The 27,353-nt window shown below is 41.6% G+C and overlaps 1 long non-coding RNA gene across 2 annotated transcripts; it reads left to right on the top strand.

The window, feature by feature from the left end:
- The first annotated feature begins 4,066 nt into the window (after positions 1-4,066).
- LOC140469672 (uncharacterized) lies at positions 4,067-26,773 on the top strand. Of its 2 annotated transcripts, XR_011956194.1 has the most exons (6): positions 4,067-4,184; positions 6,765-6,837; positions 16,110-16,199; positions 21,968-22,155; positions 26,151-26,251; positions 26,559-26,773. It is a non-coding gene; the product is annotated as an uncharacterized lncRNA (long non-coding RNA). The 2 variants fall into 2 exon arrangements; XR_011956195.1 differs by lacking the exon at positions 21,968-22,155.
- The last annotated feature ends 580 nt before the right edge of the window (positions 26,774-27,353 follow it).

Raw genomic sequence — 27,353 nt, 5'->3', positions numbered from 1 at the left:
TTTTTTTAGCCAAAAACATGAGCCAAGGTCTAGTGATTTTATTACTTCAGTTGAATATCCCACAAAAAAAAAGACTAAAGCTTCGTGGCAGGAAAATCAATTATACTGACCAAAAATTAATTAATATTGGTTTTATTTTTGTCCAGAAAAATTGAAAATGTGTGGCTGTCTTAAATCCCTGCTGGAGGATGTGAGCTGATACTAATATTGACCAGAAGCAACTTTTGACAATAAGTCTGCATTAAAATGACCACCAGGTGGGAAGCACCCTCCCCCAACTTTGTTCTTTTTTTTAAAATGAGCCTCCCTAGTGAACTGTTCTCATTTCAAAACACCAGCTTCAGCAGCATGCAGCTTAATCATGGTAATTTTTCCATAATTAAGTTGTAGGTGTTCTGGAAAATTATTCAGGAAAATAAAGTTAGGGAAAAATAACCAGCTTCTGAAAACATGGAATGAAACAATATTTGGCCAGTGCCTTAAAATTACCTTCAGTGCTGCAACCAGGCTGGCATTACCCCTGAGTCCTGCTAGAAACAGAGCAAGTCTATGAATGAATATCAAGCCAGACTTTGCCTGTGGCAGTCTGCATTAGAAATTCACCCTCCATCTATCATAAGCTTTTACAAACTGGAGCACCTGTTTTCTAATTTGAGATGATCATTTTACGAGCAATCAAGCTAAGAGAAAATGTGTGCAAAGGCTTGGAGAAAACACTTAACTGTCGCTGGCAGTCACCCAAACAGCAGCTTCTGTGGGAAGTCAGACACAACATCTGCACTCGAACATACAGAGCATCATCAACAAACATGGCTGATGTGTCAAAATGGACTGCCAGTCCTGCCTTTTACAGGCACCTCTTCCATTCCACTCCTCGGTTGCTGTTTCTGTTCAGTTGGTTGAAGTGCAGGTCAGAACTACTTTCTTGGCTTGTTAAAAAGTAAGTTACAGACTAATTTAACAGCCCATTGCTTTAACATAATATACCCAATTCTGTGCTAGTTATATCTGAAAGGATACATTTGGGACATTATGTCTCAAGCAGGGGCCTGATATAAAACAATAATCTATTCAGACAACTACCTTGTGAAAATGTTCATTCCAATATTCTAAGCTTCAGAATTATTTCGAGTTTTCATTTGTGAATGATGGAATTTTCATTATCAACCAAATATTTGAATATTCAATCATATGCAAAATTAGATCACTTGTTAAGAAAATTAACCTCCACTACTGTGTACAATGGCAGAATACTAAGTGAACTCCACTCGGACTAACTACTTTTAACCCAATACTGCAACAACCCACATAGTTAAATAATAAAGTCCAGCTGCACATTGTTTAAATTAAGTCATATTTCAATTAATTTTATATATGTTCCCTTTTAATCACACTTTATTTACATTCCATGACGGTAGCTGGCTACCCTGCATCTGCTATAGTTATTTTAGTTAACCAGTTTGGACATGTTATGACACATTTCTGGTGATGTACTTGTGACTACTACACCTAAGTCAATATTACTCCAAGAAAAACAGAAAAGATTGCCATTTAACTAGCCCCTTAACACATTGGATTGCAGTGAATTATTAAATCTGGTAATGTTTTCTCATCAACAATATTCTATCGGCAAAAATGAAATGAATGGTAGGAAAATGAGCCTTTAATATTCACCTGGAAAAGAAAATGGGACCACCGAAGTTGAAATATGATGTTGCTTCTCCACTTTAAAGACTCTATGCTAAATTATGTAAGCACTACAAAAAGACATTGTTTGTATAAGTAATAATCAGTATTTGTTTAATATTTCACTTTATTAAACAAACTACAGTTTGCTCATATTATTGCTTATAAAAAGCACACAAAAGATACCCACATGCTCAATAGAAAAATACATCATATGATAAAATAAGAAATTTTCAAGGATAGCCCCTGGCCTGGACTAAAGAAGGTGATCATAACAGAACCAGCAACTTCCTCAGTATCCTCAAGTTAGGAATTAGTGGGTACGAGGTGGGCTATAGTGACTAGTTATTGGAAACAATGCACCAATTTCAGAGAAGAGGAGGATCAGGCTTGGTCATGGTGCCTGTAGCAGTGAAATGACCTGCAAACATCATGGCAAGGCATATGATGAGGAATGAACAGATTCTAATGGCATGTGACCATATCCAAACACATGATACAACTTTTAGCAAAGATGTGATGCAAAACCAGGGTGGGTGGGGTTGGATGTGTCTGGAATAGAATGTATTCTGACAAACACATTACAATTAGATTTCTAAGATTTGGAGATGCGTGTTGGACTGGGGTGTACAAAGTTAGAAATCACACAACACCAGGTTATAGTCCAACAGGATTGCTAAGAGATATTCTGAGCTCGGACTGGTTACTCACCCATAACAAAGATCCAAATTAAGGGGTTGGCAAAACAACCAGAGATGATGCAATGAGAAACTATTTTTATGCAATGAGTGGTTAGCATCTGGAAAGCACAGCTTGATAAGATGGTAGATCCAGGATAGTTGCTTTCAATTCAAAATTGGGTAACTACACAAAGGAAAAAATAATTGCAGGATTATGGGCAAAATACAGGGCAGAGGAACTAACCAGATTGCTTTCAAATTGCAGATTCGATGGACTAAATAACCTCCTTCTCATCCTCTAAATATCAGGACAAAACTTGCATCTTAAGACTTGGTCACATTCACAGGAAATGGGTTCCTTAATCTAATTGCAAGATATTGGCAGCCTGTAGTGAATTTGATGCCTGTTTTATACCATTATATACTTTATCATATGATATTGATTGCCATCAGTGACAAAATAATAGGCTAAGTACTTAATTTTCCATAGGTTAAGATTATTATATTTTTTATTAATGTATGTGTATATATGCATTCATTGGCACCATTATGTCAAATAGCACTCATTAGAAAATCTAAGCCTAACACACAACTGGCCCGGACTTGGCCAAATCAGCTGAAATAAGATCCTCTCTGCAGACAGGTCTTGAATAGACCATCTCGATGGCCCTCTGAGAAATGCTGTCAATGCAGATGAAATTTCCAAGAGAATGCAAAGCAGTTATGCTGACTGCAAGCAACCTGCGCTTCTTAGTAAGCAGAACAAAAGGTGCTAATCTTCTCACCTACTGTTTAGCTTTCCGAGTCGTTTATGTCTGTGACACCCGGGAGAGTTTGACATGCCTGTTCAGTTATGGCAAATTAAACTATAGCTAAGTTTTACTCAAACTGTTGGCTTAAAGCCTGCACAAAATCTAAACTGAATGTATAAGTCTGGGTAGCTTTGTTTCCCTGAATTCTAATCAGTGTTAAATTGTGTTTAATTTTGAAATATTTTACGGCACTTTGCCAGAACATAAGTCCACTCCTTCCCTTCCAAATTTTTTAACATGCAACTAAGAAATGCTCAGCTAAGAGAGCACTTATTTATCTCGAGGGAGTTGTAAGGGTGGCACGGTGCCTCAGAGGTTAGCACTGCTACTTCACAGCACCAGGGTCCCAGATTTGATTCCAGCCTCAGGCGACTGTCTATGTGGAGTTTGCACATTCTCCCCAGGTCTGCGTTGGTTTCCTTCCGCAGTCCAAAGATGTGCAGGTCAGGTGAATTGGCCATGCTAAGTTGACCATATTGTTAGGCGCATTAGTCAGAGGGAGATGGATCTGGGTGGGTTACTCTTCAGAAGGTCGGTGTGGACTGGTTGGGCTGAAGGGGATGTTTCCAAACTGTTGGGAATCTAGTCTTATCTAACATGTAACAACTAATTGTTAATAGCATGATTAATATCAATGATCAAAACGCATTCCCGTCACTTCTGACTATATTCACAATAATAGAAATACCAGTTTTGTCATGGACATTTACATGTCTAAATATATTAAAAGCTCTCTCTCGATTGTGCAGACTTAATCTGAAGATGTTTGCTCTTTGACAAAAGAGTCGCTTTAAATATTTAGAAAGCTAAAAATAGTTGCCAGTTGCGTATTAGCTTTTCTGTGACATGCCCCAACTCACCCGTTACAGTATTTGGCTCTGACTCAGCTTTTAACTGGAGAAGCTGTATTTAGCCTGGGAGATGGGTTTTGTTCCAGTGTAGAGTACTATCCGCGTGACAACCCGTCCATGAAAATGAAGGGAGCCAATGACCTGATACATGATTTGTAAGCGACGTTTATTTCTTTGCATAGAGGTTTTCATTCAGGGGATACTGTTTGGGGAAAACGCAGCCATTTGGTACGGGGTATAAAGTTAATGTGCAGCTCGTAAATTTGCCCTTGAAAACATTTCTGCGGCTCCAGTTGTTGCACATTTTTTTATAGCTTAACTCCGAATTTAAGGGCCCTCAGGAAACCCCATGATGGCCTTCCCTGGGGTTTTGTTTTTGCCTATAAAGTCGTTTTTTTTGTATTTCCTGCCTCCGCCCTAATAAATGGCTATTCTCCTGAAGAAGACAGACGCCAGGCCTTCCTCATTCTGATCTGTATTTGTTAGGATTGTAATTTTGGTCAGCACTTGTTAAACAGCACCAGCACTGAAGGGGATTCGGCAATCGTTTTACAATGTGAACAGCTGGAACGTTCTCGGGGGATCCTTCCCCTTACAATCAGTGGGGAGGGGATAATTCAAACTCTCCTTGCCCTTAGTATTTCGATCTTGCAGAGGTAGGTTCCCCAATGCCAATTGGCTATTCCGCCGGCACTACTGCCCACTCTGGTCAAGACAAGCAAGACCTCTGCCCAACCAAAGTTTAGATCAGAGTGGTGCTGCAAAAGCACAGCAGGTCAGGCAGCATCCAAGAAACAGGAAAATCGACGCTTTGGGCGAAAGCCCTTCATCTCTGCCCTCTGCCCAACCAAACCCAGCCGAAGGTGTTGCATGAAGCCAGGAGGCTTTGTGATGAGGGAAGGTGGGTAACGCAGGGGGAATGTCTGAGCGAAAGCTGTTTAGTTGCTGCACGGAAGTTTATTCAGGAATCCTCAGTTAATTGGGATCCGCTTTCAGGTGATTCAATACAAGAGACTGGGAGCTGGTCAACGAAACTGTGCTCACTGTTACATAAGATCATGCCATAGTGAGTGTGATTTATTATAGCTGTCTGCTTTGCCTTATTGTAGAACATCGAACTTAAAGCAAAACAAGAAGTCAATTGCAAACGACCAGTATTTATTGAAGGCAGTCTGTTTGAATTTCACAGGCTCGAACTGTTTTATTTCACTGCAGTTTACTTCAATTCTGGGATAAGTTGCCTGCAGACTCTCTCCCTCCTGCCATCTGGTCACTTCCTCTAAGGAGACAGAATGCAGCAGGTTTTATAGTGAGAAAGTTACAGTAGCCTGTGAAAATTTAACAGCAAGGCATAACGGGAAACTGTAAACTTACTGAACTGGTTTCGAATGCCTTAATTATGTTCCTAAATGTAGAAAAAATATGCTCTAATCTTGGAAGCGGCACCTCTGATTGGTGGAAGCAATGGCTGCTGTTTATGTGGGAGAGAACATCCAGTAACCACGACAAGATGTTTTATAGCCACGAATCTTCATGTAAGTCTCTGAAAATAAAACCATAAGTACGAGGAGTAGGACAGTTACCAGAGAATAGAAAGCAGTGGTGCAAGGGTGGTATTGTCTAGTGAATGCACATGACAATATTACAATAGTCCAATCTGGTGAAAGCAAACCTAATAAAGAGAATTAAAACAAAATACACAATGAAGACATGCTAATTGTTTTTAAACATATTAGAAACATGAATTGGATAAACTCATGAATTGAGATGGTTTGGAGGGATATGGGCAAAGCGCAGGCAGGTGAGATTAGACAGTTGAGACCAAATGGTCAGTTTCCTGTTGTGTTACTCTCTGATTCTGTGAAGGATGGGGAACAGGAACAGGAACAGGATTTTGAGGTAGAAGATCAGCACTGGTCTAATTGAAGTAATAAGGAGGCTGGAGTTCCTGTTTTCGTTTCTCTTCTGTTTATAATTACAAGTTATGGGTGGCATTTATTTTAAATTCAGCATTCATTGTTGACCAAGGACCATGAAGATGAATATGGATAGATGAGTGGTTGTATGACTTCAAACTATTGTGGAGGAAATTATCTCAGTTGTTTGCCTTGTATTAATCACTGATAACATTCTCTGGTGGTGGTTAATGGTATGCTACTAATTGATGTTGGCAGCTTGCAGTTGAATATAAATGTGTAATTCCATGTTATCTGATATATTTATCTGCAATAATTAAAACATTTGATATGTTGTAGAATGAGGAATTTTTCATCACCAAATGTTATCAGTGTGTGAGAAATGAAGCTCACTGCCAAATAACTTTAGTTCGAGTCAAATTCCAAAGCAGTCTTTATTCTTACGCTCTTGCAAGCCCGGGTGACCACAAAGTAGGCAAACTTCTGAATAATATTATTGCACATTTATACAGTTTTCTATGAGCCTCCCTGTACCTCCCCTTTTACCTCATATGTGACGGTTGTATTGCTCTGTGCAGCTGCTAATCTAATCGGCTTTCCACACCTGTCTGTGGCCATTGTTGGCGTGCAACCACCCCCTTGATAGCTGAGTCTTATTACTTTTGCTGACACGACACTGGGTCTTATCACTTCTGCACACTGAGTCTTTATGAATTCTGAGTACCTGACTTCTGCAGAAGCAAAACTTAGACACATTTTCCACAATTCCCCCTTTTCTTTTTGGCTAATATCTTGTTGTCTTCTGCATATCCCCCATAGGCCACCTCCAAGTTTGTCAGCAGCATCCCTGAGACCTCTTGGAAACTTCTTCAAGATCATTCATCCTCAACAGGTAGAGTTCCTCTCGCTGACCACCTGTTGTTCAGACTTTTCACAGTGTACTTTACCCATTCAAGCCAGGCATTTGTATCCCTGTAGCCAGTTTCTATTTCGATGGTCTGTTTTAAGTCCTTCACCTCTATAATTTTTAAACCTTAGGGTCGTTGGAAGGGGGCGAAAGGATATACCTGTGGCATCCGAGTGCACTTTTCATTTACTTCGACTGGCCACTTCCCTTTGCCCACCTGTATGTGGAAACAACAGCCTGAGAAATCCTTCCCGTATGCTTTCATCTCTATCCCAAATATTTCATTTAATTGGACCTGATAGGTGTCCCCTCCCAGAACCGCTTCGTGCTATGGGGGTTTCTTTATCATTAAATATATTGGGTTACACTTATTATCGGGACACTTGAGCTGCCCAGAAGGGGCCCCGGTGTACTGTGACGAGTGGATTAATCAAAGTACCACCCCTGAGGCCATCCCCGTAGGACTTATGATGTACCTCTGAGTACCTGTACTGCCTCTGATTTTCTACATTTCCACAATCAACTAGGCTGCAAGCATCAGTACCTATTACTTGTGGATTAGCACTCTCAGGGACCATTACTACCAAGTAAGAGGACCACACCAAAGTTCGATGAAATCCTAAGACTAGGAGAGCTAAGATCATATACCTAAGTATCCACCTCATTCCAAAAATAGTGCTGAAGTACTGAGAGACTTAATATACAATCTTACAGAAATTATCCCGCGCTCACGTCGCCACAGTATAATCACTCAAAGTCTTTTCAGTCTGAATTTCAATGGTTCTTTCGTTGATTCGGCTGTCCAGACTTCTTTCTCAACCGGAGACTCCACTGGTCCCTTAACTCTGGTGTAGTGAGTCCAACCTCTCTCCGCTGTCCTTATCACCGTTTCGGTAGTCAAAAGAGCCTGGTACGGCCCTTCCCAATCCGGTTGTAATTTAGTCTCTGTCCATGACTTCACAAGGACCCAATCTCCCGGCCGGATTGGATGAATGGCAAAATCGAGAGGTGGAGTCTGTGCGAGTAAACCCTGTCTCCTGAGAAAAGACAAAGGGGAGGACAGGCACAGTATATACTTTTTTAAGAACAAGTCCTTAATCTCAGGGATCGACTGTCCCCCTGTCGTTCCCAAGTATGGCAACCCAAACAATATTTCATAAGGGGACAGACCCAAATCTTTCCTTGGAGCTGTTTGCACTCGTTGGAGTGCTATTGGCAAACATCTGGTCCAGGGGAGTCTGGTCTCTAATACCAATTTGGACAACTGTCTTTTAAGAGTTTGGTTAATCCGCTGGACCCTCCCTGCAGACGGAGGGTGCCAGGGTGTGTGAAAATCCCAGGAGGTTTCCAAATTTTGCATTATTCCGTGGAGCACCTTAGAGGTGAAGTGGCTTCCCTGGTCTGAGTCAATACGCTCCGTTATCCTATACCAGGGAACTATCTGCTCAAGGATTATCTTAGACACCTGACTTGCTGTTGCTGCGGCCAGGGGGTATGCATCCACTAAACCGGATAAATGGTCTACTATAACCAATATGTACTTTAGCCTTCCTACCTGGGGCAATTCCGTGTAATCCACCTGTATGCTCTGGAATGGTCTTAGCCCAGGGTCTCTCCCTCCTGGGCCCTGTTTCCTTTGTACTTTCTTGTTTATCTTCTTACATGTTACACAGCTTCACATTTCTGTTTGGCAATCGTGTATATCCTTTTACATCCATATTTCCTAAGAACCAAATCACACATTGCCTGCACTCGCCCTGATGTAGGACAGCCATGATTTATCGCATCAGCATCTTGGATAACATTTCCTGATCACCAGGTAGCACCCATTTCCCTTCTACCATTTTCGTAGCCCCTAGTTTCTCCACATCCTTCTCTTCCCGAGCACTAAATAGCGGTCTCCCCGCAGGCTCCTGTATTGTCGGGACCAAGGTAAATATTGGGGTGACCTGTGGGTTCAGAGCTGCCTCCTTAGCGGCTTCATCCACCAACCTATTTCCCCTTGTTTCGGGATCATCTCCCCTCTGATGACCATTAATGTGGACTATGGCTATCTCCTTTGGCAGCAAAAGGGATTCCAATACTTGCTAAACTAATGCCTCATGAGCCAGTTCTTTACCTCTACTGTTTACTAGTCCTCTCTCCTGCCATATTTTCCCAAATGTGTGCACCACCCCGAAGGCATACTTAGAATCTGTGTAGACAGTTCCTTCCTTCCCCTCCAGGGCCTTAAGAGCGCATTCTAGTGCATAGAGTTCGCAAGTCTGTGCCAACCAGTCATTGGGCAGCCTACTAGCCTCGACTACACTCCCGTCCGTTCCATCCACAACCCATAGCTATTGTGCCTTTAGCCTTCAATCACTCTGGAGGACCCATCACAAACAGTCTGGCTCCTGCGTAGAGAGGGATCTCCCTCAGGTCCATTCTTACTTTGGTCTGATATTCAATGGTGTCAAGGCAGTCATGTTCTGGGTTCGAGGGAGCTACGTCCTCCGCCCCCCCCCCCCCCCCCCCCCCCAACCTCCAGAGAAAAGTAGCTGGATTCAGAAAAGTGCCTGTGACCAACATAAGGTCATCCTTCTCTATTAAAGTTGCTTCGTATTTTAAAATTCTGGAGTCCATAAGCCACCGCCCTGCCTTCTGGTTCAGTATGGCCCGTACTTGATGCGGGGTGTTTACTATCAATGCCCCGTCGAATGTGAGTTTTTGACTTTCTTCCACCAGTAGTGCAGTTGCTGCTACTGCCTGCACACACTCGGGCCACCCTCTAGAAAATGGATCTAATAATTTAGACAAAAATGCTACCGGCTGTTTCATCCCTCCCCATCGCTGGGTCAGGACCCCTAGGTTTGTTTCCTTATCAACGGTGGCAAACAAGTGAAAGGGCTTATCTAGGGAAGGCAACGCAAGGACAGGGGCATGGATCAAACTTTTCTTTAATCCTTCCACTAACTTTTTTTCTTCCTCTGTCCACTTTAACAACTGTGGTTCTTCTTCCAGCAATTTAAGGTATAATTTCTTTGTCTTTTGGGCGTATGACTCAATCCTTTACCAACAGTATCCCATTAGCCCCAGAAATCTCCTCAATTCTCATTTAGTCCGAGGGAGTGGCATTTCCACTATCCCTTCAATCCTTTCAGGACTTATTTTCCTTTTCCCTTCATTGACCAGGTATCCTAAGTATTTTACTTCCCTTTCTACATATTGTAATTTATTCTTCGAGACCCTCAATACCTGTTGTCCCAGAAAGTTTAGCAATTGGTTTGTTGTTTCAGTTGTTACTTTCTCATCTTCTCCTGTGACCAGTAGGTCATCTACATATTGCAGCAAATTTGTCCCTTGGGGACTTATAAACTTTTTCAAAATTTGTTCTAAAACCTGGCCAAACACGTTTGGGGACTCAGTGAATCCCTGAGGAAGCACTGTCCATCTATATTGCTGTTTCCGCCCTGTTCTTGAGTCTTCCCACTCAAAGGCGAACATGTTTCTGCTTTCGTCTGCCAGGGGGCATGCCCAAAAGGAGTCCTTTAGGTCCACCACACTGAACCACTTGTGGTCATGTGGGATTTTACTCAAGAGGGTATAAGGATTAGGGACTATCGGGTGTCGAGTCTGTACTATCCTGTTAAGCGTCCTTAAATCTTGTATCAGACGATAGGTACCATCTGTTTTTTGTAACTGGCAAAATGGGGGTATTATAGGGGGACATGCAGGGTACCAGCAGGCAGTCCCTACTTAATCCCTCAATCACGAGGTTGTAACCCCCTTCTTCCTTCTGTCGAAATCGGGTATTGTCTCTCACATACTGTCTCCCCCACCTGTTTCAAGCTGACCTGCAATGGGGAAATCTGCAATCCCCCTCGATTGCCTTCCCGAGCCCATACTGTGGGGTCTATTTGTTTTTCCTGTTCCTTGGTCAAAAGGGCCATTTTTACGACTAGTTGTCGGTCTCTCACCCCGATCCCTCGTCCTAATAATATAATTAAGTCTCTTCCTAACAAACTACTGCCTATGTCCGGAATGTATAACAATTGTCCCTCAATTTTTCCTTCATTACTTTCAATCATCATAGGTTCAAATACGGGGACTGTAAATCCTTCCCCCTTCATTCCGGACACCATTATCTGTTGTTTTGTAAATTGTACTCCTTTGGGTATAAAATTTAAAGATGATCGTGCTGCCCCCCGTATCTACTAAGATCTACTTAGATTTATTAAGGGTTCCCAGTGGGTCCCCAAGGGCAGGAGCCCCTGACGCCCTATTCTTCATCAAAGTTCATAAGCGGTATCGCCCTCTCTTCCCTTTTAAAGTGACCTGTCTTTCCACAGTAGTAACATCCCGCCTGTGGGGATTTCCACTTGATCCTTGTCCCTGTCGACTGGACCCTCTAGCGGGTCCTCCTCCTTCTCTTCCCCACCTCTATTTTCAACATGCTGCCAGCCACCACTCTGGTTGCTTACTATCGGTTCTACTCTTTTCTAGACTACCTCATCAACCGTGGCTCCCATCATTTTCACCTTCTGTTTTTGCTTCTCATCCTCTCTCTTTACAAAAACTTTCTGTGCCTCTCTCAATAATTCATCCAATGATTTCTCACTCCATCCCTCAATTTTTTTGTATTTTCTTTTGGATATTTGGCCATGCCTTAATTACAAAATGTACTTTAAGGAGGCCCTGATCTACTGAATCCTCAGGATTCATACCTGAATACTTTCTCATTGAGTCCAGCAGCCTGTGTAAAAATGCTGAGGGAGTCTCGTCTTTCTCTTGTTGGACCTCAAACAACTTTGTTAAATTCCAGGATTTAGGGACTGTCTCTCTGATTCCTTTTATTATGAAGTCCTTGAGGTCCTTCATCTGGGTTTGGTCATCTGCCTCGCTGTTCCCCCAGCCTGGGTCTGTATTGGGGAAACTTCTGTTCTGCCGACATAACTCCCTCCCCAGAGGGGTATTCTCGTTCCCACAACCTCATAGCTGCTCTTCTGATCATCCCTCTCTCTCTTCCCCAGTGAAGAGAATATTTAAAATAGACATTAACTCTGTCCAAGTGTATAGGTTAGGACCTAGGAATTGATCTACTTGCTCAGATAGACCCATAGGATCTTCAAAAAGAAGTTTCATCTCCTTCTTAAAGGTCCTGACCTCACCACTTGTTAAAGGGGCATTTACGAAGCCAATTATTCCCTGCCGTATGGGAACTTCCCTGAGAGGGTATTCATCTGTCTCTGGGTGTCGTTCCTTGAATTTTGGGAAAGGATATTCCTCAATATCCTTTTCTAATTGCTTTACTTCCTTCGTCAGTCCTCCTTTCAGGACTTTTGACCTTACAACCTTCACCCGTTCCTTATCTTCCCACACCAACCCCCCCACCCCACCCCCACCTTGTTCGCCACCAGCTGCGACCCCTAACCCAGCGCCATCAGCTTGTAGATTGTCAAGTTGATTTTGGTAGGTTGAGGTGGGGGGGGGTGTCATATGGCAGGGACAAATGGTCAAGAATGTCCCAAGGCAGAGGGGATGTCGAGGGCGACTTTTCCTCCTTTCCTGTCATAGTTTTCATACTTTATAAATGCACGTCTTGACTGCCCTGCCAGCAGGAGGCATAGTCAGACTCCTCTTTACAGAAAGATTGTTTTTCATTAACATATGACTTCAACAATTGACAGGTCCAATCCTTGTCTGACCCATATTTCGGCCAAAAGACCGATGGTGGACAAATACTCTCTTTGATTCAAACAAAACAACAACATTTTACCATAGTTTTCTTATCCTTCTCCCTTGTACAATAATTATTTTTCCAATTTTTCAACATCCGACCCAGGGACTTTCTGGAGGGATGTCTTCTGGGACTTCTTTACCCTTTATCCCAGGCGCCTCATTTTTGCCTCCTTTGCCTCCCATAGTGGTCAACCCTCCAGTCCCTTAATTTGACAGGTATCACACTCCCAGTCACCAAGGCAATTCTAACTCGAACCCCAATCAAACCCAGGAGACTCTAACCCCAATCAAACCCAGGGGACACTAACCCCAATCAAACCTAGGGGTCTCTAACCCCAATCAAACCCAGGGGACACTAACCCCATCAAACTCAGGGGACTCGAACCCTAGTCAAACCCAGGAGACTCTAACCCCAGTCAAACCCAGGAAACTCTAACCTCAGTCAAACCCAGGAGACTCTAACCCCAATCAAACTCAGGAGACTCTAACCCCAATCAATCCTAGGGGTCTCTAACCCCATCAAACTCAGGAGACTCTAACCCCAATCAAACTCAGGAGACTCTAACCCCAATCAATCCTAGGGGTCTCTAACCCCAATCAATTCTAGGGGACACTAACCCCAATCAACCCCAGGGGACTCGAACCCCAATCAATCATAGGGGACACTAACCCCAATCAAACCCAGGGGACTCGAACCCCAATCAAACCCAGGGGAACATCCCTCCCAAAGGACTTTCCAGAGGGATATTTTTCCGGGACTTCTCTATCCATTTTCCCAGGCGTCTTATTTTACTTCCCCCAAGGCTCACTGCCTCCTATGCTATTTAACTCGTCAGTCCCTCAATTCGACAGGTATCACACCCCCCAGTCACCAAGGTAAAACTTAGAAGTCTCTTTTCTTACCTTGGTCCATGTGCGGAGTTGCCTGACTGCAGTGGTGCCTATTCCGCGCCTGCCTTCTTTTCCTGCCCTGGTTCAGAATCACTCCCATCGGATCCTTGTCAGTCGACCAGATGGGGCACTCACCGGCGAAAGACACAGGACCATTCTAAAAGGAACGGGATGCGTCTTCCCAGTCATCGACAGTGACCACTCTGCCGGTGATGACAGTATCCTGGATGAGCTCCCAATTGTGAGGAACAAAGCTCACTGCCAAATAATTTTAATCTGAGTCAAATTCCGAAGCAGTCTTTATTCTTACGCTCTTGCAAGCCCAGGTGACCACAAAGTAGGCACACTTCTGAATAATATTATTGCACATTTATACAGTTTTCTATGAGCCTCCCTGTACCTCCCCTTTTACCTCATATGTGACAGTTGTATTGCTCTGTGCAGCTGCTAATCTAATCGGCTTACCACATCTGTCTGTGGCCGTTGTTGGCGTGCAACCCCCCCTTGATAGCTGAGTCTTATTACTTTTGCTGACACAACACTGGGTCTTATCACTTCTGCACACTGAGTCTTTATGAATTCTGAGTACCTGACTTCTGCAGAAGCAAAACTTAGACACATTTTCCACAAGTGTTTTTTTAAATCACATTAATAGGTTGCTCTGGTCTTGTATATAACCTATCTCATATTAAATTGCTTCGTCGTGGACTCCTCCTTTATGGAAAACAATAATATAATAAATAATATGCATCAATTTCCCTTTGATCAGAGATACCTGGGGTGGGTGAGGGCTTCTGATTGAGGTGTGCATGTTCTGAGGGGCACAGACAGGGTGAAACCTTTAACCTTAGTACTGGGGTGTGGGAGGGTGAAAATAATCAGAGGCCTCAGTTTTAAGCCAAGAAGCAGGAGGTTTAGATGGAATTTGAGGAAAAACTGATTCACCTGCAGAGTTATGGATATCTAGAACTCATGCCAGAAAGAATGGTCGAAACAAAAATCCTCATGACATTTAGGAGCTATTTAGGTGAACACTTAAAATTCCATAGCATGAGAGGTTAGATGTCAAGTGCCGGAAAATGGGTGGATGGATGTTTGATAACCAGCATGGACATGATGGGCCAAAGAGCCTCTTTCCACACTGTAAAAGCTCAATGGCTATCTATGTTTTTCATATTCCCAAAGTATTTGAAAGTACTTTATAACTAATAAATTGATTTGGAAATGTATTCACTGTTGTTATATGTGGAAATGTGGCAGTCATTCTTCACAGACCAATGAAAACATTACTGTCCCAAACAGCAATGGAATGTAACATATTAATCTGCTCTTTAGTGGCGTTGTTTGCAGGATGGCTGGCAATCATTTTACCATGAAAACTCCCCGCCTCTTCCTCAAATATTACTGTAGGAGCATTCCTGTCAACCTGAAGTGGAGTCTCCTCCTAACACAGTACTGGAGTCTCTTAGACTGAACCAAAGCATCAGCTTGGAATATGTGCTCAAATCATTGTGACACATATTCCTCGAACATTCTGAATGATCGGAATTCTACAAGTCAACTTCGCAGACATCATCCACTGGTATTCGGTGGATTCATACTTCATCAGTGAATGTTCAGAATAACAAATAATCCTGGTCTTCTTTATGGCAAAAACACCTAATATTTTAATATGTATAAAACAAAAATGTTGGTTCCTCAATGAGTATTTTTAAACCAGTAGCTAAGTCATAAATTATAGGAGGATTTCAGATTTTATCCTTTGTTTTGCTATGTTAGCACCCCTAAGTCAACCAAGAAGAGAGTGACCAGGGTCACCACTTCTGATTATCATGCATGCCCCCAACCTAGAGTGAGCACATGTACTGTCTGCTGAGGGTTGAACTTGAACTATTGCCCCAGCTCAAACACAAAGTATGGTCAAAATACTCAGAAATGATCAGGAGAGAAAGGAGTGGGAGAAATAGATCAATAATTCAGGGAAAGGAATTTTTAAAAATGCTGTCCCATTTAAGTTGCCTTGACTTCCACATAGGCGGCAGAATGCTGAAGAAAAATCTGCAAGTCCATACAATTTTCTAGTGGTTAGGAGACAATCAATTGTGAAGAATTTTGAATTTGAAAGAGATCTAGACTATGTCCGATCCACCTGGCACAGGGATAGAAGAAATCTTTCTTTTCAAAACGTCTATCCCACTGTTTGCAGAGCACAAGCCTGATGACCGATGGGCCTGCCCTTGCATTTTCCCTTTTATCTAAAGATTGCTTGAATTGAAGATGAACTATGTCAGGAAATGGAATGATGTGAGCTAAAGAATTAAATGGTGGCTTCAAGCTGGCAGCTGAACAGTTTTTAGTAAAGAAATCTGAGGCAGGAAAGGTCAGGCAGCTGCCTGATTCTAAATAAAAGCTTGCACAGTATCTTGTGAATAAGTTAGAAGAGGTGAATTGAAATACCCAATGAAAATCAACATAATTACCTTTATCTTATTTTATTCTCAAAGATTTATGGTTGTAAGTTTTCGTGAAGAAGCTATTTATTCTTTTAGAAATAAATTTTTCTTTATAATTCCGAAGTGTCAAAATAAATATTTGAAAGCCTGTTATATTTCCACATAGAAAAAAAATTTTCCTTCTTTCTGCTACAGATTGTCCTCTATTGGCTTGAACATAAAATCTACCATGACACTTTGGTATAATGCTGAGAGAGTACAACTTCTCAAAAGTGCCTCCTGCAGGTGAGACATTGAATGTCTAGCTGTTTTTTCAGGTGGGCGCAAAGGATCCCATGACACTATTCAAAGTGGAGCTGGAGAATTCTCCCCAGTGACCTGACCAAAAATGATTTCTCAATCAGCATCATTAAAAAACAAATTATTAAGTCACTTATGTAATTGCTAAATTAGAAACCACACAACACCAGGTTATAGTCCAACAGGTTTATTTGAAAGCACTAACTTTTGGTTGTCTCCTGATGAAGGAGCAGTGCTCCAAAAGCTAGTGCTTCCAAACAAACCTGTGGGACTATAACCTGATATTGTGTGATTTTTTTCTTTGTACACCCCAGTCCAACACCGGCTCCTCCAAACTATGTAATTGCTGTTTGTGAGAAATTGCTGTGTGCAAATTAGCTGCTATGTCTCCTACATTAGAATAGTGACTACATTTCAGAACTACATCACTGGCTGAAAGGCACTTTTGGACAGCCTGAAATCATGAAAAGGCCTATATCAGTGCACATGATCTGGTGTGCATGATGATAGTTACAAATGCACAGTGATTTTTCCAAAGCAAAAATCATCCCCAGTTCAGTACTTTAGTTTCATCTCTGCTATTCAAATCAACTTGGGTTTGCTCCTTTCACTATGGTACACTGATTCATTTATAACATAGTCTAACACTGTTTGATATTCTTTCTGAATCATTCTCCATCCTTACACTTTTTTTTTCATCTGACTAACATTTATTCAAGATGCAGAGACAGCCACTAACACCTTAATGCATTGACCATGAAGGAACATTCCAATTTGGTAATTGTCAAAGCATTCAAGAGACAATTTCTCAGAAGACTGGGCAGATCATAACATTAATAGACAGTCTTATGACATGAGACATTGGATACTATTGAGAGGCTCCAGAACTTACATGGACTTCGAAGTAACTAAATACAAACATAAGATACAATGAACAGATAGCTTCCAAACTGTAAACAGTATTCAATACTGAGATAATCTTTCAAATAGCTAGTCAAATCAAAAGGGCAACCATAGCTTTCTGTGAAAAGATAGATCCCTGTGTTACAAATCACTAACTGATATCCTTAACATTACCAAGAAAATATTACACACAGGATCTACCAGCTTTCAGAACAATCAGGAAACTGATATAGATAAACACCCTTCAATTTACGGTGGATCCCCTTTCCCACACAAATAAAGATACACAGATTGCTGGAGAAAGCAGACTCACAGGCGTGTTTTGTCATAAGAATAGTATGTTACAGAAGGATATATTCATTGAATACTTGAAATTCAGCTGACATAGATGATTAATTACCCAGACACCAGGGAAATCAGATGCTGTACGTACATGGAGCCATTTAAGCCTTTGATAGAACAACAAACAGAAACAATAAATAGAATATTAAATAAGTCAATGGGAACACCATCAATTTTGGAACAGGAAGACCACTGTTTATGATGCTTTTAGTCAAGAAGGATAGTTGGGAATGTGAACTCCTTTATTGTGGCTATTCAGGTGCAATTTTAAGGTCACAGAATGGACGCAACCATTGTTTCACCTTATATATGCTATCGGATCTTCCCAACTGCCTCAAAATTAGATGCAAACATATTCATTTTTAAAAGAATTGTTCAGAATGCATTGCTACACATTTTTAATTGAATTAGGTCCAAATAATCTAGTTCCAGAGGGTCAGGGTGTGCAGATTTTTGAATCATAATCCAAATTGTTTTGCAACCTGCTGCTCATGAGTTCTCCTTTCAGAGATATTGCTAACTCACATTTAAAGGTCGGATGTGTTCTTTGGAAGTGATTATCAACAATGTTGAGCAAATTTGTTTTCATTGCTCTGAGTATCTTGAACCCACTTTGCAGTTCTGTGGTGCTCTAAACAATTTAAAAACAGTTAATCCTGTTCCTAACCATATCTGTAGAGTGTTACTCATGTTATCGTGAGATCCCAAAGACACCAGCTGCCCTCTGCTGTCTTGCTTGAGTGATCATTACTCATGTGTTGGCCACAACATTATCTGCTGGTTAGTTGATCATGAGGACATAGAAACTCAGCTGTACCCAGTGTTATGTGTAGTCAATATCCACATTCCTGCCCTTCTAGCAGAGGCAACTACATAGTCACCAAAGAACAAGCCCAAGGCCAGTGCAGGGCTGTTTCATCACCTCAGCTGACACAAACTAGCTCAGCAATGAATTAAATTTGTGACCTTTCTTGCCTGTCTCAAATACTCATCTAATCATTCCAGTGAGCTACTGGAAAAACATATATAATATATAGGGCACCAATATTTATTTAAACATACCCAAGATGAGGAACTGTTTTTAACTCATTGAACCTTCCTCATCAAGAATGATAGACTGTTTCTACAGAAATAAGAAGTATGGTTTAGAAAAATTCCAGTATTTTAGTTCCAATTATTTACAGTATTTATCTGAGTTTTCATTTTATATGGCCACTGTCTCTCCATTTAATTATCTTCAGTTTGTATTGGCTCTTATTTTTCTGTATACATTCCCTCTCTGAGTTAAATCCATGGATCATCTACCACCTGAGAACTTAAGAAAGCGATGTATTCATAGGATCTCTACCAGTGTAGCTTGGTTTCCTTGTGCCAGTGTGATGCCAGAGGTTCATGTTAAACAGCATATCCCTTCAGCTGGTTCGATAAACAAGGTACTGACCATATTCCAAATTTGCAAAACCCACAACACAGTGTCCACCACTAGATGGGGTTTCACAATAGGACTCCATTTGATGGATGGATAATCCTGAGTGTGCAAAAAATTACGCTGCCAACCAATTTAAAATTGTCAGTCAAGCTCACAGTGTGGTGCTTTTGTATGTACCGGAAGCTACGTGTATGAATACATAGGGCCCTGTTCTTTCCAGCCTGAAAGAGCATGTTGCATGCACTATACCTGTTGCAACTCAACAAAATAAGTGACTAGTTCAATTCTCAGAGCAATGCCCTGACTAATCAGAGTGCTTGGTTAACTGTCAATCATAATAATTTTTATTCATTCACAGGATTTATTGCCCACAGGGGATTAAGAGTCAACCGCATTCCTGTGGGTCTGGAATCATATGTAGGCCAGACCAGGTGACGATGACAGATTGCCTTCTCTGAAGGTCTTTAGTGAACCAGATGGGTTTTCCCAATAATTCTATAATAGGTTAGATGGGCACCTGATTGGTTTCACAGATTGGCACAAAACTGTACTGAGCTGTAATGTTCTATGTTCTAATTGACAATGGTTTCATGGCCATCATTAGATTGTTAATGTCAGAATTTTATTGAATTCAAATTCCACCATCTGCCATGGGGGATCCCAACCTGGATCCTTGACAGCATTACCTGGGTCTCTAGATTAACAGTCCAGTGATAAAACCATGAAGCCATTGTCTCCCCTTGATTGGTGCATTCTTCATGAGGCAAGACATAAAGTTTGACGAAAGTGATTTTTTACAACAATACTCATGCATTTCAACAATTTTCAAGCCATTTTCAAAAAATTTAAATTGCCAAATATCTTAAGGATGTTTTTCCTGGTTTTGCCTCCAATATCTGGAAAATGGGATTCCGTTGTTGCTCCATTCCCCTCACTCTGACTCAGAGATTCTTCTCCTTTACATCATCTTTGCACGTACTCTATTTTCTCTGCATTCATGCACAGTTTCATTTAACATGCAAAAGATGACCTTTTCTAGTTGTGCTGTATTTAGCTGTATCTTATACTATTATTCATCCCACATTGCAAAGTCATTCCCTTTGCTGGGAGAGGTACAGGAGTAGCAGCCGGTCTGTTTCATTTTCCTGGCCGGCATGGCTATCAATTAAGAGAAACAATACTAGTGAGCTTGCCTCACATACCACTGACACTCTCTTATGTTGGTCTGTAGCAACAGCTACGTCTAAAAGTTGTTAACCATTCTTGTGGGATCTAGCAGACACTCTGGTATATAATTAACTTTGCCAAGTGATGTATTTCAAGGACAAAATCCAACATTTGCTTTCATTTGTGTTGGCCTGCATGAAGGGCTACCCCTGAAATTGTCTAGTCACCCAGCATTGAACCAGTTGGCGGAGTGGCTTCCTTCAGTGCTGTAATTACTCTGTAGTTGTTTGAATTCTCTGGAAGCTGCAAGTACAGTATGAAACTCAGCAGACCAGTCCACCATGGGTTTGCATTAGTTTTACAGGAAAATGAGAAGAAATGAAGGAAGGATTTGCATTTATTTAGCACCAGGACGAACCATCAAGCTTTACAGTCAGCGAAGTACTTTCCAAGTAGAGCCACCTTTCTAATATGGAAATGGCGACTGCCAATTGGTACACAGCAAAGCTCGACAACTAACGGATCAGTGACATAACCATCTGTTTACATGTTGAAAAGAAGCAAATATCGACCAGGCTACTGGAGAATTCTGCTTTTCTTTGCATAGTGGCACATATGACCATTTATGTCAGCCTAAATGGCTTACTTCTAACCTGACAAACCACACTTCCATCTGCAATGTATGTAATTCAAACCCAAAATATTCCAACTGAGAACTGAGGGTGTTATAACTGATTCAAGGTTGACATACAAAGTATACAGGTTTTGTTGTCTTTTCTTTCTGTTGAATCCAAAAGGATTTGGTGAGGGCACTTATAGAATACTGTGCACAATTCTGGTTGCCCTTCTGTAGGAAGGATGTTGGTAAAGTTGCGAGAATGCAGCAAAGATTTATAAGACTTTTGCAGGGACTGGAGGGTTTGTATTATAGGGAGAGACTGAATCGGCAGGGGCTATTTTCCCTGGAGCGTTGGAGACTAAGGGGTGATCTTATCGAGGTTTATAAAATCATGAGGGACCTAGATAGGGTGAATAGGTAAAGTCTTTTCCTAGGGGGAGGGAAACCAAAAGGGAATATGTTTAAGGTGAGAGGGTCAAGATTTTAAAAGGACCTGAGGGGTAACTTTTTCACACAGAAGGTTGCACAGATATGGAAGAGCTGCCAGAGGAAGTGGTGGAAGTGGGTACAATTACAACATTTAAAAGGTATCTGGATGGGTACATGAATAGGAAGGGTTGAGAGGGATATGGGCCAAATGCTGGCAAATAGGACTAAGTCAGATTGGGTTGAATGGTCAGCATGGATATGTTGGACTGAAGGGTCTGTTTTCATGCTATATAACTCTATGACTTTATGATTACCTGAAATTTCCAGAATGGAGAAGGATATACAGAGCCCACATACCCTTTGCAGCACATTGCATCTAATTCTTTCGGAGTTGCATTCAGATACTTACAGGATAATTAGCATTTACAAAGGAGACACATACAAATAACTTGCCCGGAATGATATACTGCTTTAAGTCCATCACCATTTTCCTATCAATATCAATTATTGAACCAAAGTAATTATGACTTTTGGTGTTTGTTGAAGAATTACATGCAAAGAGTAAAATGGCTCCAGGCATTAAGTAGATTTTGCTCCTGTATTCAAAAAGTTTTCAGTGGATTTCTGCCAATCATACATTAAGGTGAAGTGTTGAATAAATGAATTCTGAGCAGACATCATTGTAACCCACAAGGAGCAGTGATATTTTGTATGAATACTGACAAAGAGCATCATAAGTTCCATGTACAGTTGTACAAGGAACAGGATCTGTTTAATAATCACCAAAACTATGGTGGTCGAAAGAGCATAACCATCCTTGTTTTTCTATCTCCTCTCACCACCTCTCCCTTTTGAATTTTTCAGGTCTTGCCTCATACATTCAACTTCATCTACCCAGTGCCCATCCCCTCAGGACCATTCCAGGCAGGGCACACAACATACAGCACACCTGCTGTGAACTGAGGTCACATCTGTCTTGAATGGGACCAGGTGCTGGGAATGTTGCACAAACTGTGTGAACTGAAGCATCTAATTTAACATTTTTCTTTCAGGTATGCTGTTGCTTAGCAGCGAACAACAACGAGTATTCAGCAATCTACTAACCATCATATCAATGGACTATCATCTCAAGGAACAGCTAACTGAGGCGAATTGTGGCCATCATGGCTGGATAGATGATACATTGTAAACATATAACAGCTTCATAATGACACAACTCGATAACACTCACACTTTGCTGCTTTTATATCTGGCTCCACCTTATTATATTTTTATTTTGTGCTGCCCTATTTGTTGCCAAAATATAACCTGAATGTTGTTTGATTGAACTTATATCAGATTCCAAACCTCACTGTGTCAGTTATTGTCTTGCTGTGCTATGAACCCATTTCAAAACTGGTTCAAATAACATTTTGGGAAAGCAAATCTTAGCAGGACTTATACACTTAATGGTAAGGTCCTAGGGAGTGTTGCTGAATAAAGAGACCTTGGAGTGCAGGTTCATAGCTCCTTGAAAGTGGAGTCGCAGGTAGATAGGATAGTGAAGAAGGCATTTGGTATGCTTTCCTTTTTTGGTCAGAGTATTGAGTACAGGAGTTCGGAGGTCATGTTGCGGCTGTACAGAACATTGGTTAGGCCTCTGATCTGCCCAGAAGTATGAGGGCTCCTAGACCACCAAAAGAATCCAACCCCTTACAGTGTTTGCATAGGGTTTATACACATTGTTCATAGTCAGACATGGAGCATGATTGCATAGTAACAAACAGTCAGATTACATAAAGCCCTTGTGCATTCTGTTTTATCCTATCACAATTTCTTGTAAACAACCTGTTCTTAGAATCGTCTTTGTCCAGCCTTGTGGTTAGGGTTAAATCGTTGTTTCTACAATTAATTGGATCTGCATCAGTCTACGGTTGCTTGTTTCTGCCTGGTTCAGTGCAGTTTAACAATGCAGAAGCCATTTTGTGCAGCTCCTTCAACCATTTTGTCCTACCTCCCAGAAGTCCACATCCTCAAGTTCAAAGGAGATGTGAGGGGCAAGTTTTTTACACAGAGAATGGCAGGAGTCTGAAACACACTGCCAGGTGTGGTGGTGGAGGCAAATACGATAGGGGCATTTAAGGGGCTTTTAGATAAACACATGAATAAGCAAGGAATGGAGAGAAAGGGCCAAAGACAGGCAGAAGGGATTAGTTTAATTTGGCATCATGTTTGGCACAACATCTTGGGCCAAAGGGCCTGTTCCTGTGCTATACTGTTCCATATTCTATATTTTAAGATGTAAAGAGGCATGGAATGGGTTGAGAATGTTTTCAACATGCTCTCAGGCAAATGAAAGAAAAGGAGAATAAGAATGTAATATCCCTTAAGAGAAGGAATATTTACTGCCCAATATTTACAGTAAGATATTGCCTTTAAATACAATGTGTGCACTCTGTCATTTCACTATGGTTACCACCACCAGCAAATCCTTGTATTGCTTTGCTGATTTTCAAGGCTCAAACAATGGTCCCCAGTGACATGACTGTGTTTATTCCTCATGACTGGAACAATTCCCTCAGCAAAAACAGAAATGGAACATTGAAAAAAATTAGGATTCGGAACAATGTATTTTGAAGAACAAACAGTTTTCAGCTCATGGGTTTGAGCACGATTTCTGTTAGTCTGTTAATGAATCTAAGAGGGTTCCTTGATAAATTAGACTGATATCCAAAACTACTCATTGAGAACTGGGTCGATATTTGTGAGGTTTTTACCTGACCACTGCATATTCAATAACTGTGGGTTAGCTCAGTCCAACTAAACTTGAAAATAAATGCCTTTTTCAATTATATGTTACTCTCCATTTCAGCACATGCCGAATCATCTTTGATTGTTTAGAAGCATTAATGTGAAGAAACAGGTGTCTGTAATAGAACTGGCCCTTCTAGTTAGCTACAGCACAAATGTATAGAAATGTACCAATGAACGTGCTGTGATCTTGCTCCTGGGTAGCATGAAGGAATGAAGTGCATTGTTCTGATAGTTGTTACCAATAGTCAAATGAGATTTTGTGATAATAGCAACAATAATGCGATATACATGCATTGTTAAACGTGTAAGTTTCTGAACCTAATTTCTGTTCCTGTGTCATGTGCACAGAGAAGGGAAAACTCCCAATTCCTTGAACCTAACCTCTTAAAAATGGCTGCCTGCTTTTGGTGCTGGGCTGGGTTTGGGTTGGATTGGAAGTCAGGCAGATGAAATAGAAGACCTTAGTTAAATCCCAAGTGCAGAGGTAAAACAGACAGAAAGCCTGCTTCAGAACACTGGCATTCGCTATCCCTGTCTTAAAGACACTAAGTGACTTGGCCTCCACAGCCATTCTGTGACAGTGAGTTCTACAGATACATCAATCTCTGGCTGAAGAAATTGTTCTTCAGCTCAGATCTAAAGATCATCCCTTCAGTCTGAGACTGTGCCCTCAGGTCTTAGCCTTTCCTACTCGTGGAAACATCTTCTCCACGTCCACTCTATCCAGGTGTCTCAGTATTCTGTAAGTTTCAGTCAGATCCCAGTTCACCCTTCTAACCTCCATCAAGTACAGATCAAGAGTCCTCAACCACTCCTCAAATGACAAACCCTTTGTTCCCTGGAATCATTCTTGTGAAGCTCCTTTGAACCTCTGCTCTACACTCTTTCCCTAGATACAGGATTACCACTTCTCATAATATTCCAAATGCAGTCTGACCAGAGCCTTAGACAGCTTCAGCAGTAAATTTCTGCTCTTACATTCCAGCCCTCTCAAAATGAATGCTAATAATTGCATTTGCATTCCTAACTACCAACTGAACCTGCAAGCTAACCTTAAGACAATTCTGCATCTTAACCTTAAGAGAATCCTAAGTCCCTTTGTGAATAAAAATAGTCCATGCTTGTATTCTTCTAACCAAAGTGCATAATCTCACACTTTTCCATACCTACCACTTCTTTGCCCATTCTCCTCACCTGTCCAAGTCTTTCTGCAGCCTCCTACTTCCTGAACACCACCTTTCCTTCAGCTATCTTTGTGTTATCTGCAGACTTAGCAACAATGCCCTCAGTACCCTTGTGGTAAATTTTATTGTCAGCCAAACAGTGTGTTGAGTGAGAAACCATCATTACAAAATGGGTGGCTTGGTGGCTCAGTGGTTAGCACTGCTGCCTCACAGCACCAGGGTCCCAGGTTCGATGCCAGCCTCGGGTGACTGTGTGGAGTTTCCCCGTGTCTGCGTGGGTTTCCTCCCATGGTCCAAAGATGTGCAGGTCAGGTGAATTGGCCGTGCTAAATTGCCCATAGTGCATTAGTCAGAAGGGGGTGGGTTACTCTTCAGAAGGTTGGTGTGGACTGGTTGGGCCAAAGGGTGTGTTTCCAGAATCTAATCTAAAAAAAATTACATCCCACTACTGTTTTGTTTACTGCAATGCGATTTTTATTTTTAAGATTCACTACAGTGTGGAAACAGGCCCTTCAGCCCCACAAGTCCACACCGACCCTCCCAAGAGTAACCCACCCAGCCCATTTCCCTCTGACTAATGCACACAACACTATGGGCAATTTAGCATGGCCAATTCACCTGACCTGCACATCTTTGGACCATGGGTGGAAACCAGAGCACCTGGAGGAAACCCACACAGACACAGGGAGAATATGCAAACTCCACACAGACAGTCACCCGAGGCTGGAATCGAACCTGGGACCCTGGTGCTGTGAGGCAGCAGTGCTAACCACTGAGCCACCGTGCTGCTCCACAGTAATAATCTGGTGGAGAAAAGTAAGCAAGAGGACAGATACAGTTTACTCAAATAATATTGGTCAATAACCAAATTTAAATAACCAATACCAGCAGAGTTTCACAACAAATACTCCAGTTTCAAGAATGTTTTTCATGTTAAAAAATGCAATCAGTCTGTGAAACAGCTTGGGTTTGAATTTTTGAAGAGTGGCAATTGCACTCAGACTGCCAATCTGCTCCTTTTTAATGTTCAGAGCGCTGCTTTTCTGACAGGAAATTCTAATTTCCTACAGAAGTGAGATGCCGTACTTTACTCTGGAACCGGAAGACCCCCTGCACCTAGCCTGGGACCCAACTACCCTTCTGTCTGCTCCCTCACTTCCTGCCAATCATGGTAAATGTAGGGTTACAGAGATAAGGTGGGAGCTGGGTGGGACACTCTTCGGAGGTCGGTGCAGACTCGATGGGCTGAATGGCCTCTTTCCACAATGTTGCGATTCTATGGGAGGAAGTAAGGTGATAGTTGAAGAATAACTGTAACCAGAATCAATGTTTCAATGGGGGAAGGCTGTAGCAAAATTGCTCAATGTGATTAACTAAGTTACTGTGAATGTTAGTCCTGGATGCATTATAGTGATTTAATTACCATGTAACAACATTCAGAGCTGCAGGTAATAATAGGCCTTTAATTCCATTTACAGGGACTTTTGCAGGTGAACTGTGGAACTGCCACAACTATGAGCCACACCCTGGCATAGGTGAAGGATTTCAAAAGAAACAAATAGTGTGGCAGAAGTCAGAAATTGCTGCTGATAGACTTCAGTGCATCCCAGTGTCTCAGGAAATATCATCAGCAAAGTTAACTTGTAATGTTTGTGCTTCATAAAACTTGAATTAAACTTATTTTTTTATTGGAGCTTTATGGAAATCCCAATTTTCTGTCAGGCTTTTTAATGTTTGTTTTTTAAATTCATTCGTGGGAGGTGGGCATCAGTGGCTAGGCCACTATTTATTGCCCAACTCCAATTGGCCAGAGGACCGTTGAGAAGCAACCACATTAACGCATGAAGTGAGGATGGTAGATTTCCTTCCCTAAAGGTCATTCGTGCATTAGTGAACCAGATAGGTTTTGTGACAATCATCAGTGGTTTCAGTCACCATTAGGCTAGCTTTTCCTCTTTCAGGATTTTTTTATCGAACCCGAACATTAAACCATCTACCATGGTGAGATACAACCTACATCTCCAGAACATTAAAAAAAAACCACAGCTGCTGGGAATAAGAAACAAAAACAGCTTGAAAACCCCAGCAGTTCGGGCAGATTCTGTGCAGAGAAAATAGGCCTCTTCATCTCTGAAGAAGGTTCACTGGACAGTCTGCTTTCTCTCCATAGATGCTGCCAGGCCTGTTTTTGTCTCCAGAACATTAATTTAGGATCATTGATTAATAAACCCGTGACATTACCAGGATGTTACCACCTCCCCTACTTTCTAGAC

Source organism: Chiloscyllium punctatum, chromosome 49 (genome assembly GCF_047496795.1).
Source record: "Chiloscyllium punctatum isolate Juve2018m chromosome 49, sChiPun1.3, whole genome shotgun sequence".
Lineage (NCBI taxonomy): Eukaryota > Metazoa > Chordata > Chondrichthyes > Orectolobiformes > Hemiscylliidae > Chiloscyllium > Chiloscyllium punctatum.
The sequence above is the reverse complement of the archived record's forward strand: the minus strand, read 5'-3'. Positions and strand labels throughout refer to the sequence as shown.